The sequence below is a fragment of the Rosa chinensis genome, chromosome 7 (genome assembly GCF_002994745.2).
Source record: "Rosa chinensis cultivar Old Blush chromosome 7, RchiOBHm-V2, whole genome shotgun sequence".
NCBI lineage: Eukaryota > Viridiplantae > Streptophyta > Magnoliopsida > Rosales > Rosaceae > Rosa > Rosa chinensis.
In genome coordinates, this window is record NC_037094.1 from 46,911,656 (window position 1) to 46,927,160 (window position 15,505).

The 15,505-nt window shown below is 39.1% G+C and overlaps 1 long non-coding RNA gene across 1 annotated transcript; it reads right to left on the reverse strand.

Annotated features, from left to right (window-relative positions):
* On the reverse strand, window positions 1-749 carry LOC121050350. The gene is made up of 3 exons (XR_005802747.1): window positions 423-749; window positions 207-323; window positions 1-86 (listed from the first exon to the last, which is right to left on the reverse strand). It is a non-coding gene; the product is annotated as an uncharacterized LOC121050350 (long non-coding RNA).
* Between the last annotated feature and the right edge of the window lie 14,756 nt (window positions 750-15,505).

The following is a 15,505-nucleotide window of genomic DNA, read 5'->3' on the forward strand; positions in this document are numbered from 1 at the left end:
CCTCAAACTTGTTGGGATTCGTGTTCTGATCGATTGGCTGTTGGCATGAAACTCGACATCGGAGAAGCTAGCTGCTGCTTACTGCTCTGAAACAAAGATTATAGTGGCAATTGGTTAAAGGAGAAACACACAGACGAACAAAGACAATAGCGATTTAAATCAATTTCAGGGTTGCTGTTTTATAGAGAAAGAGATAAGCAACTTACAGAAGCCGGTAGCGGAAGTGAAGAGCAAAACCTAGAGAAAGAGAGAGGGAGAACTAGTTTTGCTTTAGAGATGGCTATGCTTTCCTCACGAACCCAACGAACCCAGTCCTTGATGGCCTAGACCCAAAACACCAAACATCATGATTCACAAATCTGGACAACCCATTCCCAATTATCAAACATCATCAGCATGGGTACTGGGTAATCGATGTTTACCTAAGATTCAGGGATTGAAGCCTTGAAGGAGTCGCAGAGATCAGAGATATAGACTTGCAGTGAAGGTGACTCGGTGGCAGAGGAGGTGGCTCAGGCAGACTGAAAGGGGAGGTGGCTCGGTGGCTGGAGCTTGGAACTCTGGAAGGCGGAACCAAAATGGATCCGAACGGGGAGAGAAATCGCAACCGGTGGCAGATCGAGAGAGAGAAATCATGAACGGTGGCAGAGTCGGGACCGGCAGCAGCAAAGCACGATAGCAACAAGCCAGATTGAGAGAGAGAGCTAAGTGCAAGGGATATGCAGTCGAGAGAGAGAGAGAGAGCTGAGTGTCGATGTAGTCGAGAGAGAGCTGAGTGTCGAGAAAGAGAGAGAGAGAGAGAGAGAGAGAGAGAGAGAGAGAGAGCTGAGTGTCGATGTAGTCGAGAGAGAGCTACGTTCTTTCTTTCTTTTAGACACGATGTGGGAATCAAAACCTAGCTAAAAATTTTCTTGAGTTATTCACACAACGGAAATATATCTCACTGTCGTCTGAATGTATAAAATGTGAAATCATGGAGGGAAACATGGCGCCTTCAACATTTTTGGTTAAAATGTTACCGCCAGTTGCATGTTCACACAACGGAAAACCTTAAATCTGTTGTATGATTATTGTAGCTTGCACTAGCCCTATCTCGGTGAAGACATTCAAGCAAGCATCATTCAACTTTGGTGCTTAGTTTTTCAATCACACAACGGCAATAATAAAACCCGTTGTCCTAGTAGCCCAGATTTCAGCTTTTCAACATCCATCCGAAACTCCGAAGTGGAGGGAAATCTCCCGCTAAATTTTTAAGGCTCAGACGACGGACCATGCTTAATTTCTGTTGTGCAATGTAGTTCCTATAAAAAAGTTATCACTTTGTTGGCATTCACACAACAGAATTCAACCAGCACCGTTGTATGATTAAACTGACTTCAACACACAACAGATGATTTGTGTTCCGTTGTGTGATTAGTGTTGTGTGATTAACTTTTTGTACTAGTGGAAGTGTAGGAAGGTGGTAAGCCTGTATCATTTATAGACAATTATGAAAACATGTATCAAGATGCAGATCATAAGTGGGTAAGTGAGGTTAAACGAGTGAGACATGTAAGTTTTTGATCAATATGATACATATAAATTCTATAAATATAAACTATAGAAGATTTAGAGTTCAAGTCCATGCTTAATATCCTTGCGTTTACATAGTTGTTAAGCATACTACACTAGTTGAAATTTATGTACAATGCCTTTATATCTAGATTTGTATTTTGTACAAAAGGATGTTTGATGTATATGGACATGGTATGTACAATGCATTATATCTAGTACATAGTCTGGATTTGTTAATTTGTTTGCTATATATATAATCATATCACTTCTTTTTGTTGTAGGAGAAAATGAAGTAGAGTAGGAAAGATGTCAATGCAAAGTTCATTGAAGAGGCACCAGAAGGTACTCCTATTGAGTCAACGGAAGTGACTTTGAATGATGAGATTGTAATTATGGTTGAGAGTGTGGGAGAAAAGGTCAAGGTTCACGGTGCAGGTGCTTTTCCTCACTTAGATATCTCGTATGCTTTTTCCATGGTAATATGCTCTATGTGGAATGAGATGAAAGGTAATCTACAAAAGCTTACATCCACTGTAAGTTGCTTGAAAATGTGAAGTTGAAATCTATGTGGCGGGCAATATTTAGCAAATTAAATGGGGGTAACAACATCAATTGTGATGCTGATGATAGCTTTGTACAAGGAACTGATGGTATTGAAGGCAGTGATGACTTCCCTGATATGGAGGGTTAGATTGATGCCTTGGGTTTCATCAAATATGTAGGAATTATCTATTAAATATGCAGTTAAGGAACTAATTAGTCCTTAATCGATCATAGGATATTTTATTTTGAATCCTTTTGGAATTGCAATTATAGAAAAATTATATGTTGGTGACTGCTCTCTAAATTTAATATAACTTCGCAGATTTTATAAGTCAATTGTATTTTCTGTATTTTCCTTCTATCTTATTATCAACATGTCTATATCACAAGTAAATATAAATAAGGATATATTAGCCCTGTCATAAGAAATTATTCATATGAGAGCAAAAATAGCCTCATAATAATAAATTATTCATATGAGAGAAAAACGGATATATCTCTTGATTTGTATTCTATGAGGAAAAAAATTTCCTAGCATAATCTTAACTACAAGGAACATCCATTCCTTGCAATGTCTAATCTGCAAGGAAATGTGTTTCTCATATTTATTAATTTGTGAGGAATCTGAGTTTCTCGTAATTACTAATTTTTGAGGAATCTTTGTTCCTTGCAATTCTTAATCTGCGAGGAACATGCATTTCTTGCAATTACTAATTTGTGAGGAAACCGAAAGTCCTCACGTATAGTAATCTGTGAGGGGGTTTAAGTGAGGAAAATTTGTGACGCACGAATTTCCTCGCTCATTAGTTTATGCGAGGAATTCGGACATTTTGTGAGGAATTCTATTTGTCACATTTTTCATTTTCTCTTGTAGTGACCCATTACACTTAGAGAAGATCTATCATATGAAGAAGAACCAGTGCAGATCCTTGATCGTCGTGAGCAAGTACTCCGAAGTAAGGTTATACCTTTGGTTAAAGTATTGTGGAGGAATCATCTTACTGAAGAAGCTACTTGGGAGCCAGAGGAGCAAATAAGGCAGCAGTACCCACATCTTTTTCCTTGACAGGTACACTTTCGAGGACGAAATTTTATAAGGAGGGGAGATTTTAATGCCCCGTACCTTAAAATCTTTACTAGTTACATTTTTACTGTTATTGACCGAGGAGTGACTTTTTCTTGAGTTCGGTAAATTCGGGAATTTCTTTGTGAATGCCGTAGTACACGAAAAATCGAGTTCGTGGACACGTAGTTTGTTTAAATCGGAGTTTTATCGGGAAAGTTGTGACCAAAAAGGGAAGTTACTATTCATAGTGGTTTTTTTTTAAAGAATTTCCATTTTGGGATTTAGGAGAGAGAAGTCAAAGCAACCAAATCAGGACAGACCCGACCTCTCCCTCCTCCTTTCTTCTCCTTTCGCCATTTCTGGTTTTCCAGCTATTTCGTCGCCGTCCGGCCACCCCAGGACGAACCTTTTGGCATGGCGTGATCCTCTCCTCCTTCTCTACCTAGTCATGTAAGTTTTTCACCTTGGGTAGTCTTGGTTTTTGAGTTTTGAAGAGAATTTCATAAATGGGAAAAATAGGGATTTTGCTTTGATCTCCGGTTTCCCACCGGATTCTTTGAGGGTTTTGGTTGTTGGTGAAGTGTTGAACGTGTTCCTAACCTTGTTGCAGCTTGTTTTGATCGATGGAGGAAGATTTGAAGGTGTTTGAGGGTGTGAACAGTAACGTGAACAGTACTGTTGAGTTCTTGGTTTTTGTTTGATCTATCCGGCCATTTCTGCTTGAATTTGGTTGTTGTTGCAGGTATGGTAATTGTTGGGTGTGTTGTGAAGATGATTTTGAGCTAAATAGGTTGAGGAAGTGGATTTAATCTTTGAGTTTTGTGTTAGATTTGAGGTTGTTTGGATAGTAAGATTCCTTAGAGTTTGAGGTTGGATGTGGTTGTTGGATTATTGTGGTTTATAATTTTTTTAGGTTGAATCTCTTGGTGAAATAATTTGGTGTGGTTTTGATTTCTGATTTTTATGGTCCAAAACTCTTGATTAAATGCTCTTGGTTATAGTTTCGTATTGAATGAATGTGTTGGAAGTTGGAGAAGTGATTGTGGATTAAAAAGGGAAAATTAAGAGAGAAATTGGGAATTTTGGGAAGGAATTATTTTATATTTTGGTGGTTAAATTATGGTTGAGTTGTTAAAAGAGTTTTGATGGCATTGACATTTTAAGGAATTCCGAAATTTGAGAAGTGAATCCTAAATTGAAGAATTGGTTGTTAGAGGAAATTTCTTTTGGGCAATGAGTATTAATTTCCGAAGGATTAAGCTTCGACTCATAGATTAATTTCTTATCGAGGTTAATTATATCATGTCCTTTTATCACAGGACGTACTGAGCCCTCAAGCGTGGAGGACACGGGCAGGCAGCAGGATTAGCTGCGAGATTCACCTGTGAGTGGACTTTTGTTTTATTTAAATAATGCATGCAGCACAGTATTAAATTTATAATGGATTATTATTTGAGTAAATGTGGTTTTTGTGAAAAGAAAAGAATTTAAAGAAAGGAGTTGGCAAGGAGGCTAGTTTCGGCGCATGTGTACATTACCTAGTCGGCAGTCCCCTCTAGGTAATATCCCGGTCGGCAGTCCCCTCCAGACTATATCCCGGTCGGCAGTCCCCTCCGGTGTCCCCTCCAGATGATATGAGGTAGTTAGTCGGCAATCCTCTTTAACAACTTGTGGTTAGTCGGCAGTCCCCTCTAACCACCGCCTCCTAAATCTGGTCAGAAGTCTCCTCCGATGCATCATCTGAGCGGCAGTCCCCTCCAGATGGCATGAGATGACTAGACCGCAGTCCTCTCTAGTCATCGAACGATGTTTCTTGAAAGGATGGTTTTCAAAGGAATGAGTTGGAATTGTTTTATAAATCTCGCTGCATGTTGGTTTTTGTTAACGAGAAAATGGGAAAGCATTCAAGCATTGAGTTCATAATTTATTTTAGTTTCGTCCACTCACTCTAACGGATTTTAAATGTTTTCCCCTGGGCCCTTAGTTTTTTAAATGCCCAGATTTTAGATTTGTCGAGATCGCGTCCAGGAACTTGAGGCATAGGAATCAGCGCTTCCGTTTTGTCTATAGGTTATTACTTAACCTACCTTGTATGATATCGACTTAGTTGTGTATATCTGCTCTGATAACCAGTTTACTTTGGAGAATGTTAATGTTTGAGAATCTATTATCGTAGTGAAGTTAAGGTGACACTTGTGCTATCGGAATGTAACATATTCACTTGGAATGTAAATATTGTGAGTTTAGTTTTAAGCATATCCAGGTTTTGTAAACTTTTGGGTAGCCCATTTTAGGGGAGGTTCTGTCGATTTTTTGGTAGGATTTCACTTAAAGTGGGTCCCACAGGCTCATATCCGGGTTTCAGAGTGAAACTTGGGTAGGGTGACAGGGGTCGGGTTCTGTCACCTAGAGCCACCTCCGGTCAATATTCTGACTAAAAACGGCACGTGAGGCTATCATAGTAATGATTTTTGATGATTTCAAGGGTTACGATCACATATAGTGATGATTTTTTTTGTAATAGACTTGCCTTAAACTTGATTTTTTTTTTTTTAGATTTGGTTTTTTTGGCCGGAATAGTGACCAAAGGTGACCTTAGGTACAATTTAAAATGAAGTCGAAAAGTTCGGGTACTGGTTGTGATCAAAATTGAAGTTTAAGTACCCTCGATAAAATAGAGGATAAGTTCAGGTATCATTTGTGATAATAACCCTAAACAAAAACTTAAATTTTCTTTTTACCTTTCTCACTAGAGCTAGGAGGTTTGGTATGATAAGCAAGGCGGGTTTCTTGTGCTTCAGCAACCCTTTTCAATTTAGGAGGGTTCTTGTTCTTGGATCCAAGCAGCCTCCCTCTCTTCTTCTTTGGTTCAGCTTTCACTTCCGGCATCATGCCCTTGGGCACCAAAATGCTGCCATGTGCCTCAATCAATTCAAGAGACCTAGCAGAGAATTTGCTAGGGAATGCCAATACCTTTAGTTTCTTGTTGGTGCATCCTGTAGTGCTACATTGTTGAACAGCTCTGACAATAAGATTTTTAGTTTTTTTTTTTAGACGAACCAAATGATGGAGACCTGTTCCTTTTCTTAGGTTTTGGTTTCTCAGGAGGAGGCAAAGCAGCCACAGCCTTTTATTTCAAGTTCAAACATAGTGGGTGCAACATGCAATTCCCTCAATGGCAGAGTCATTCGCACATTCATTTACCCCCTCAAATGCCAGTTCATAAGAAGGTATAGTTGCAGCACCTTGTGCAGAAGGGGAGTCGTTAATGGTCACTGGTTTTGTGATCGTGATCAATGCCATTGACTTGCACTAGCCTTGGAAGACACTATCTTCTCACCCATTACAATAGGTCAATGGCATTGATCACGTAATGGGTGAGGTCCAAATATGCTTAATAGGTCCAAATAGTGATCTGCCAGCAAAAGGTAAAATAGGAGTTTGGATTCCCTGAAACCTAAATGCACCGTCCATGAACTTATTCACAGTATACCCTAAAAAAGAGCTTCCAATTTTAAATCTTTTCTCTAGAGGGCTATGCTCCAGTCTTAAAGATGAACTTCCTAGAGGGCAATGATCTCCTTCATGAACAATTGCACATGTTGCACTTGCCTACTAGCTTCTCAAAGAAGAAGGAGATGTCAGCTTCCATAGTTGAAGCAAGTCGTATGGTTTTTTGGAGAAAGAAAGGTTTAGAGAGCTCATGTGAAACGCTAACCCTAACCTTCTCCATGTTTTCAAAAAGCTTCTCATCAAGTTCTATAAACTTACTAGCCACAAAGCAATATCCCTAATTGTATCAGGGTCTTCAAACAAGAGTGGGATGTTAGTGATTCGCACCCAAAAAGAAGAAAGAGTTTATTTCAATAGTCTGCAGAGGTGCAACACCATCATATTCTTGTGAAACCACATGAGCGTGATTGAATCTCCATGGTCCACCCCGTAGGACCTTGTTCTGATCCCTAAGCATATCAAAAGCCAACATGAAGTGGTTCTATTCCCATTCCTAGATCTTGAAACCCTGAAGAAGGTTGTTTCGCCAAAGGTTTGGTAAGCAAGTTGGACAGCTTAGGGCAGCATTGAGCACCTCCATTTCTTCGTGAGAGATCAATGAACAAGGCAACAAAAGACACAGTGACATCTTCAATGGATGCCATGGTGTGGTGGTTTTGGTGGGTGATGACAGACGGTGACGGAGACCGTCTGGACTGGTGCTTAGGGTTTAGGTGTGTGCAACAGCGCGCTTAGGATTTTTCCTAATTTAATTCATTAGTAAACACTTTAACCTAAATGGCTAAAAAGAAGTGTAAAATAATGTGTCCCATGATCCTAACCCTTAATTCATATATGTGTTTAATTTCCTGTTGTTACTTTTAATTTCTTTGTTAAAATTAACTGAAACCGAACCGGATTGAACCAATAAGCCGGTTAAGCGAATTTCTTCTGCTGTTTCACTTGGTACCAGAAAACTGAACCAATAAACCAGGTCCACCCTTACACACACACTCTTTGTTCAAGTAGATGAGAAAAAAGACAGAGGATAAGAGATTTTGTTGCAAATTAATCAAGGTCTAGGTAAAAGTAGATTAGATTCGGCAATCCTAAATCATGAATCGACATGGAAAACTATTGGAGGTATTTTTGGGTTGATGAGGATCCACATGCATTTGGAGTATGCAAGTCCCCTCATATATGAGTTTCTTTCCTCTTAGGGTTTTGGTTCCCATATGATACTATGCATGTCAGTGGTGTAGAAAGCATCGATTGTTTATGAAAGTTAAGAATTTATTGTATAGGATTTGTTTGGTTCTAGGGTTTTATGTTGTCATGTTTTCTCATACTATAACGCTATTGTTGTTGGGGACTGGAGTTTAATGTGGTAAAGTCTTGAATATTTGTGGGTGATAAGGAAATTCGTTGGTGAAGTATTGAACACATTGAGACAATTGAAAAGATATTAAAATTGACAAAATATAAAAACATCCTATATGTTTTGACTGACAAACATAAATGAAATATTGAACATGAGAATGATGAGATAAAAGATTCAGTATGTAGTTTGTCTTCATGTGTATTGGGTTGTAGGGGTGGGCAAATGAACCTGAACCTGTCCCGGGTGATGTTGGATAGGATCATTATTATTTTTGAGTGAACACAATGGTCTTGTCCGTCCAGTCACGTTGGTTGTTGAAATTAAAGAAAATTGATATGGAAGTTCTCTAATAAACATTTGCTTTGTTATATGTTTTCGTGGAAGTGAAGGATACAAAGATACTATATAGTGAATGTATTGTTAACTTAAGTGAAAGAAAGGAACGCTTGAAGATGTTTATGAGTTATGAGTCTTATGACTAAAGTACCAATGCAGCTTTCTAGCTTTGTTGCTTTTCAATTGAATATTTTTATTTATATTTTCATTATTTGTGTGGAGTAGTTTTCTCTTAGGTTGTAATTAGAATATTTGTTCTGTGTAAATACGAAGAATTGATAATTAAGGGATCATTATTTGAGTGGGTTGTTTTCCATTCTCACCAAAAACTAGCGAGATTTTCTCTCAAAACCTAGCGGCTCTCCCCCTAAAACCTAGCTATATAGTCAATGATTTTTGCCGCCTTCACTTTTTTGCTTCCTCAATGGCTTCAATTGATGTTGTCACTGCCAATTTTGCGGCCTCTCTGACTCTTGTTGAAGGGAGTAACGCCCCAGATCTGTGGAAGATTGGAGGAGGTCCTGTTCGTCGATCTTCTAAATCTTTTCTTATGAGGAAACCTCTCACCCATAAACTTATTGACTCGAATGCTTTCAAAACGCATCTCTTCCAAATGTGGATGGTGGAGAAGGACTTTAGGATTAGGATTCAAGAGAAGACTGACAATAGGTTCTTGTTCTCCTTTGATTCGGTCGGGGATCAGAATAAGGTGCTTAGGGGCGGGGCAGTGTGTGGTGCTTTGACAGAGTCCCAATCTGTCTGGAGGAGTATGATGGTGTTCTTCCCATCGCTGAGGTCCCTCTAAAGCATGTTAGGATGTGGTTTAGGGTTTCTGACATCCATCCTCTCTACGAGGAACCTGACCATTTCATCCTTATTGGAAACTTGTTGGGTGGTTATCTGGACTACGATAAGAGAGAGTTTCGAAAAGGTATCGTTCGAATTTTCTTCTCTCATGACATCTCCAAACTGGTTATTCTTGAGCGAAGGGTTTTTCTGGCCCCAGGCATAGAGTCTATTCTACAGCTCCAGTTTGAACATCTCAAAGGGAGATGTCCTCAGTGTGGATTGATTACACATTCTGGGGCTAAATGTGAGGAGCCCAATGTGGCTGTTTCTGCTTCTAGGGTTTTGAAGTTTGGTGGTGGTCCCTCTACCTCTGGCGGCGCCTTCTCCTTCTCTGCTCAGACTACTTGAGACCTACCTATGCCTTCTTCTTCCTTGCTGAAAAATAAGAAGCCAGTCATTCGTTGTCTAGAGTGTTCAACTTCTGGAATTGCTGCTCCTCAGGATACCGTGCACACCACGTCAGAGATGGAAGGTATGAATCAAGAGGATGTGTTGTAGGAAAAGACCACTGGGTTGTCCTCGATAGAACCTTCTGCAAGCTGGGAGAAGCAAACCTTGACCTACAAGAAAAGAGGTCGACAAGAGGCAACTGTCCCTTCTTCTAAGAAATTCAAAACCATTGGGTGGTAAGCTTCTCACACTCCATGTGGAAGCTCTTGGTTTGGCTGAAGCTGAGGATGATGTCGCACTGGTGACGCTGAAGAAGGGGTTGGGTAGACTGCTTGGAAGCAAGAACAAGGGTCCGCGATCTCAAAAGAAGGTGGGATTGACCCCTTTGCGTCTCACCTATCCTGTTGTTACTATTAGCTCAAGAGGTTGGCCCTAAAGTTAAGGGAAAAGGGAAACTCTAGGGTTCCTGCTACTGTGCCTACCTTTTGATTTAGAGTCTGGTGCTATGTAAGTTAGCTCATCTAGTTGTACACAAATTGAGGTCTCGAGGCGAGTAGAGTTGCTAAGGCAAGAACTTAGATAGTTTTGGCTTTTACTCATTTGGTTAGGCACTTTACAATAAGTGTGTGTATTTTATAATAAGGGTCACATGTCATTTGTTTGGCGGTTTGTGCCATCTAGAACGGTTGGTATGAAACAACATGTGATGTACGTGTCTTCTGGCCATAGATAAGTTTAATGAAGTTATCTATTTCTCAAAAAAAAAAAAAGGGATCATTATTTGAGTGTATTGATAAGAAGAATTGACATTGTTCCTGTGTGTTCTTAATAGTTGATATTAGGGGTGGCTCAAATTGCCGAACCTGCCGCAACCCATCGGAAACCAGCCGAACCGGTGGAGTCGGCGCCGACAAAGACGGTAGTCGGTGGATCGATATCGGTAGTACAGTATAGAAGTGAGATTGTCGGCTCGGCAGTGGCATAATATGTTTCATAAGTTCGGTATTACCTAACCGACCGACATGGTTTAATTCCAAAAAATTCCCACCCTTTTGCGCATGCCAAGCATCGAACTCTTCAGAAGTTTGTTGCAAATCCAAGCCTCCTACCACCAAGCCACAAGCTCACACGTGATAGGTGATGCACAAACGTCAAACATATATGATACTTAATTGAAATAAAAAAAGGTTCCCTTTTATTCCTTCTAGAAACGACTTCCTCTCTCCCTCACTCTCTTATTCGATCTTCAATCTTCTTCTTCTTCCAGAAACGACTCTCTCACTCTCTCTTCGTTTCTGACTTCTATTCTTCTGCTATTTTATCTTAGATTCTTAGATTATTTCTCTAATTAACTACAAGGACTCATGAAGTAACCTTATCAAGAGTACAAGTTGCAAATCTCCCAAACCTCACCAGCTTCTCTTCTCTTCTGTCTCACTCTCTCTCATCTAGTCATCTCCTCCACCCACTGCCCCCCCCCCCACCCTCTCCTCCTCCTCCCCCTCTCTCTGCTCCTCCGCCCACTGCTCTCCCTCTCTCTCATATCCCCAAATTGTTTTGGTCTAATGGAGGACAGAGGAACAAGATCTGTTTTCTCTCTCCTCCGACACCCACTTCCGGTCACCACCGTGTCTCACCTCCACCATCACGGACCTCACCGACCTCCGACGATTGGTGTGCCAAAATACCAACTGATACCTACTGTTTACCTCGGTAAACCGAGGTTTCGGTAACCGAACTTCTGGCAGGGTACCGGTTTCAATTCTGACGAAACCGAAGATCTTCGGTCTGTATTCGGCTGACCCCAAAAATGTCGGCAACCGTGCCACAGCTAGCCCTAGTTGATATCATTCTCTTAATTTCATGTTATCATTGTTATGCAAGTAAAAGTAACAAGAAGATCACCTTGCCTCCTATACAAAAGCAACCTCACATTTGTTTATTTAATGATCTATGTTTGTTAACTTGCATCTTCTTGCTTTGTTATGTGTTTTGGTGAAAAGTTGTAGTATGCCATAAGGCTTGGTTTCTATATGATAATGCTATATTGTATTACTATAGGTATTTGGTTATTTTGAACTTTGAATGATTATTGATACTAACTTAGATTATACAAACTATATTTAGATTATTCAACAAGGGGCTCAATGACCCCGAATGAACTTGAAACCGAAAGGAATGGGATGAGACAAGATCAATTTAAAAAAAAACATAATCTTGTCCTACCCCATCCCGTCCTCTTGTTAGAATCGGGTTTGGGTTTGGGATGCATAGCCATCTCGGCCCGTGCCTACCCCTATTGGGTTGAGTAGATTAGGTTGAATATGTTAATTGTTGACTATTGTTGACTATTATTGATTATTGTTGAGGACTACTGACTTATGTTAAATTACGTTGAGATTTACAGGCACTTATTTGTTTACTGTAAAAATACATTACTAATAAGATTCAAAAAATAGATATATATCAACATACTTCATATAGAAATTTGCGTGAGTTAAATTTCTCATTCTAAAGCATTTGCAAGATCCGCTGAATCTCGTATCCTTTCAACCTTTTTTCACATGGGTTGGTTGTGGGAGTTCATATAAAATTTTCACGGCGTCACTTTTGGACTATATTTACACATAAAACTGTGTGAATATAGTTTTTGCACCATCTTCTGTGTATATTGAAGTATTTCTCATAGAGATACCTCTTAGTATGTGAATTTTTGTGTGATATATGTAAAATGTAAAATGTAAAATGACTACTTTCCTAGTAGTGATTGATGCCTTTGAAATTTCAAAACTTATATGACCGAGATAGAGGAGGCCGGATTGGGTGCTATAGAGAAACCAGGGTTTTACTGCAAGCATTAGGCTCTTTATTTTTTCTCGATCAACTCTTCCAAAAGGGTAGCCTTACTCTTATTTTGTTTTATGTTGAATCCTTCTCATTCAACTTAAAGAATTGTGTTTCTATAATGAATGGATGCTTTTACAGTCGATCAAGAGTAGATGGCATGGACAAAATAGTCCGACCATGCTGAAGCATCGTACGTGCAAAACCTTATTGACAGAAAGCAACTTCTAAATAGATCTTTCTCTAGTAACTAAAATTGTAGTACTAGATATATGCGATGGAAGCTCCACACTTACATATCCTTACAAGGGACAAATTTCACTTTACCACCCTGTGGTTTACACTCGACATCATGTCAGTCACTCCACTTTCAATTTCATCAGCAACACTCTTGAAGTCTCAATTTCGATCAATCATGCCCAAAATTTCGCCAGCCTTCCAAATCCATCTTAAGTGATGAGCTGGCTATGACAAACCCAACGAGTGGGATCACATGAAGGGTTAAATTTCTAATGTTCCCTTCAGCTGTACTCATCTTCACTTTTGTCCTCTTCTTCCTCTTCTCTTTCATCGCATTCTCTTCATCCTTCTTCTCATCATCTACAATGGCCACCCTCGACAGAATTCGTGATTCCCTTGCCAGCTTTGAGAACAGCCTCTAAACTGAAGCCCTCGCCGGCTTCGCCGTGGATGAATCAAATGATCTTGTGAATTTCAACCAAATCCCAAACCAAATTTTACTCAAGAGTCAAGACTGTTGCTTTCAATCCCAAATCAAAATCCTGCATTCTAAAGAAGATGAGAAAATCAAACAACAAAATTCCTAAAACAAAGGTGCTAAATTGGAGTCCAATCCAATCCCCAAAATCCCAAAACCCATAACCAGAAAGCTCAAAATTGAATTAAGAAAGAGAGAAAGAGCAACATACCTAAAGAGCCAATTGAGAAAAGCCTCTCACAAAATCATTGACGAATATGCAAAGCGATACAATCGTGTACGGAGAGAAATATCTCTTTCAACACTTATAGTCTCCAAATCGTGCTTGTGGAGAAGAATAACACTCTTCTTTCCCTTCTTACTCCTCCTACCAACAATGAATCGAATGAATCTACAATAAAATTGTAATCTTTACATAAATCAGGGATTTGAGTAGCGGAAGATGATGAGGACCAATTTGTAGCTCCGGCTGCGGATGAGACACTTGAGATTGTCGATTTCGGAGCAGAGTTCGAGTCACTAGGCTGGGTCGCTGGAAATCTGATCCCGAGGAGATGAGGATGGCTACGACGACGACTTTGATCTTGTGCTTGAGAAGCCAATCGTGCTTCAATATTCCGGGGGCAGGAGTGGCGGCAAAGGAGTTGCCTGGATTGGGCTTGAGGGGAGGTAAGAGGAGGAGTCGCTGAATCGTCGTCTTCTTCTCTACTCAAACTCTTTACCGATTTAAATCACTTCTTCTGCTTTTGGTATTCCATCAAATAAACAGAACTGTTTGGGCTCCTAAAATGCCAATTTTTTTTTGGGAGAAAAATTGTGTGAAATGTCGAATTTAGCCATTTAAGTGGGCCTACGGCAGCAGTTTGTTAGTGCCAGCTCAGCACTTAATGTCCAATTAATTTGGATGCCTGAGACAATTTTGGGCACGGTTGATGGATATTGAGAGTACGGGGGTTGGAAATTGAAAGAGGAATGACTAACATGATGTCGAAGTCAAACATCAAGATAGTAAACTGAAATTTGTCATATTACAAGAAATAGTACAAACTCGATAACCATACGCAATAAGAATGCAAGATAAACACTTTAAAAGCTAACTTTATTCAGATAAAGAATATATATGCGTGTGAGAAAAGAAGAAACCCTAGACTTGGAATTGCTGTCAATTTTAAGATTGTGTCTGATATGTGTGAGAAAGGAATGAACTCTAATTAAAGTGGAACATTGAGTGACGTACCTAAGTAACCATCTAACTTGAAGCTATAGCTTCCATACATTTATCAGCATAAAGTTTGCATTTTACTTGTGAAAGATAACGAGAACATGACAATATATATATAGAGCCTAGTAGAATCTCTCTAAATGAAGCCTCTAAAAGCTCACACAAAACAATGATCAATTGTTATCAAAACCCACCAACTCTATTATGAGTACTATGGCACGCATTATGTAGCTCTAGCTATAGGGTTTAAAATGCGTGTTTCTATATGTGTGTGTGTGATCGGGACTGTTTGAAATTAATTAGATTTTTCAGTTTAAGATTTAACTCAAACGAAAATAAAGAGTCATGATCGAGTTCGTTGTTCTTTTGAACAAAAGAAGACATTCATGAATTCTATGGCTGAAATTTTATCTAAGTAAATTTTTTTCTACAAAAGAATATTTTTCATAATTAGAATATTAGAAATAACCATTCCCACCCATGACATTATGCAAGTGACAATTACATGTGACATCCATGGTCTCGCTTATTTCAAACTAGTCTTTCTCCACACATGTTTGCATATGCAAGTTATTAATTTTTTTTTTCAGAAAAAAAGAAGAAGAAGAGTTGGTTATATATCGTAGAGAAAAGTGGGCTGTGGATACTTTTTTATTTATTTTTTTAATATAAATATATTTTATAAATGTCTTAATTATTTTTTGTGATTTAATTAATGCTCACAATTTATTAATTTTCTAGGGTTATTAATTGTCCTCTCTCTCTTATTCATGTGAAAATATACAACAACAAATATCCTCTTGGGATCTGATAGAAGCGTTTATCAAAGTAAACATATGAATATGAAAGGGATTGAACTACGTAGAAGCTTGATTAACTTGTCAATTTTTGAAACCCTATTAGCCTCTCTGAAAGTGTGCAGAAAACAAATATCCTAGTGTTGAAAAGTTGAGGATCAAACAAATGTCCAAATGGAAATTTCAGCAGATTTAAACAAAACGGGCACATTCGTAATTTAGCCCCAAAGAGCATCACTTACCTACGGGACAAACTGTGTATAACATGACAACTCACCACTCGCAACTAAAGTCTAACCAAAGCATCTCTCTC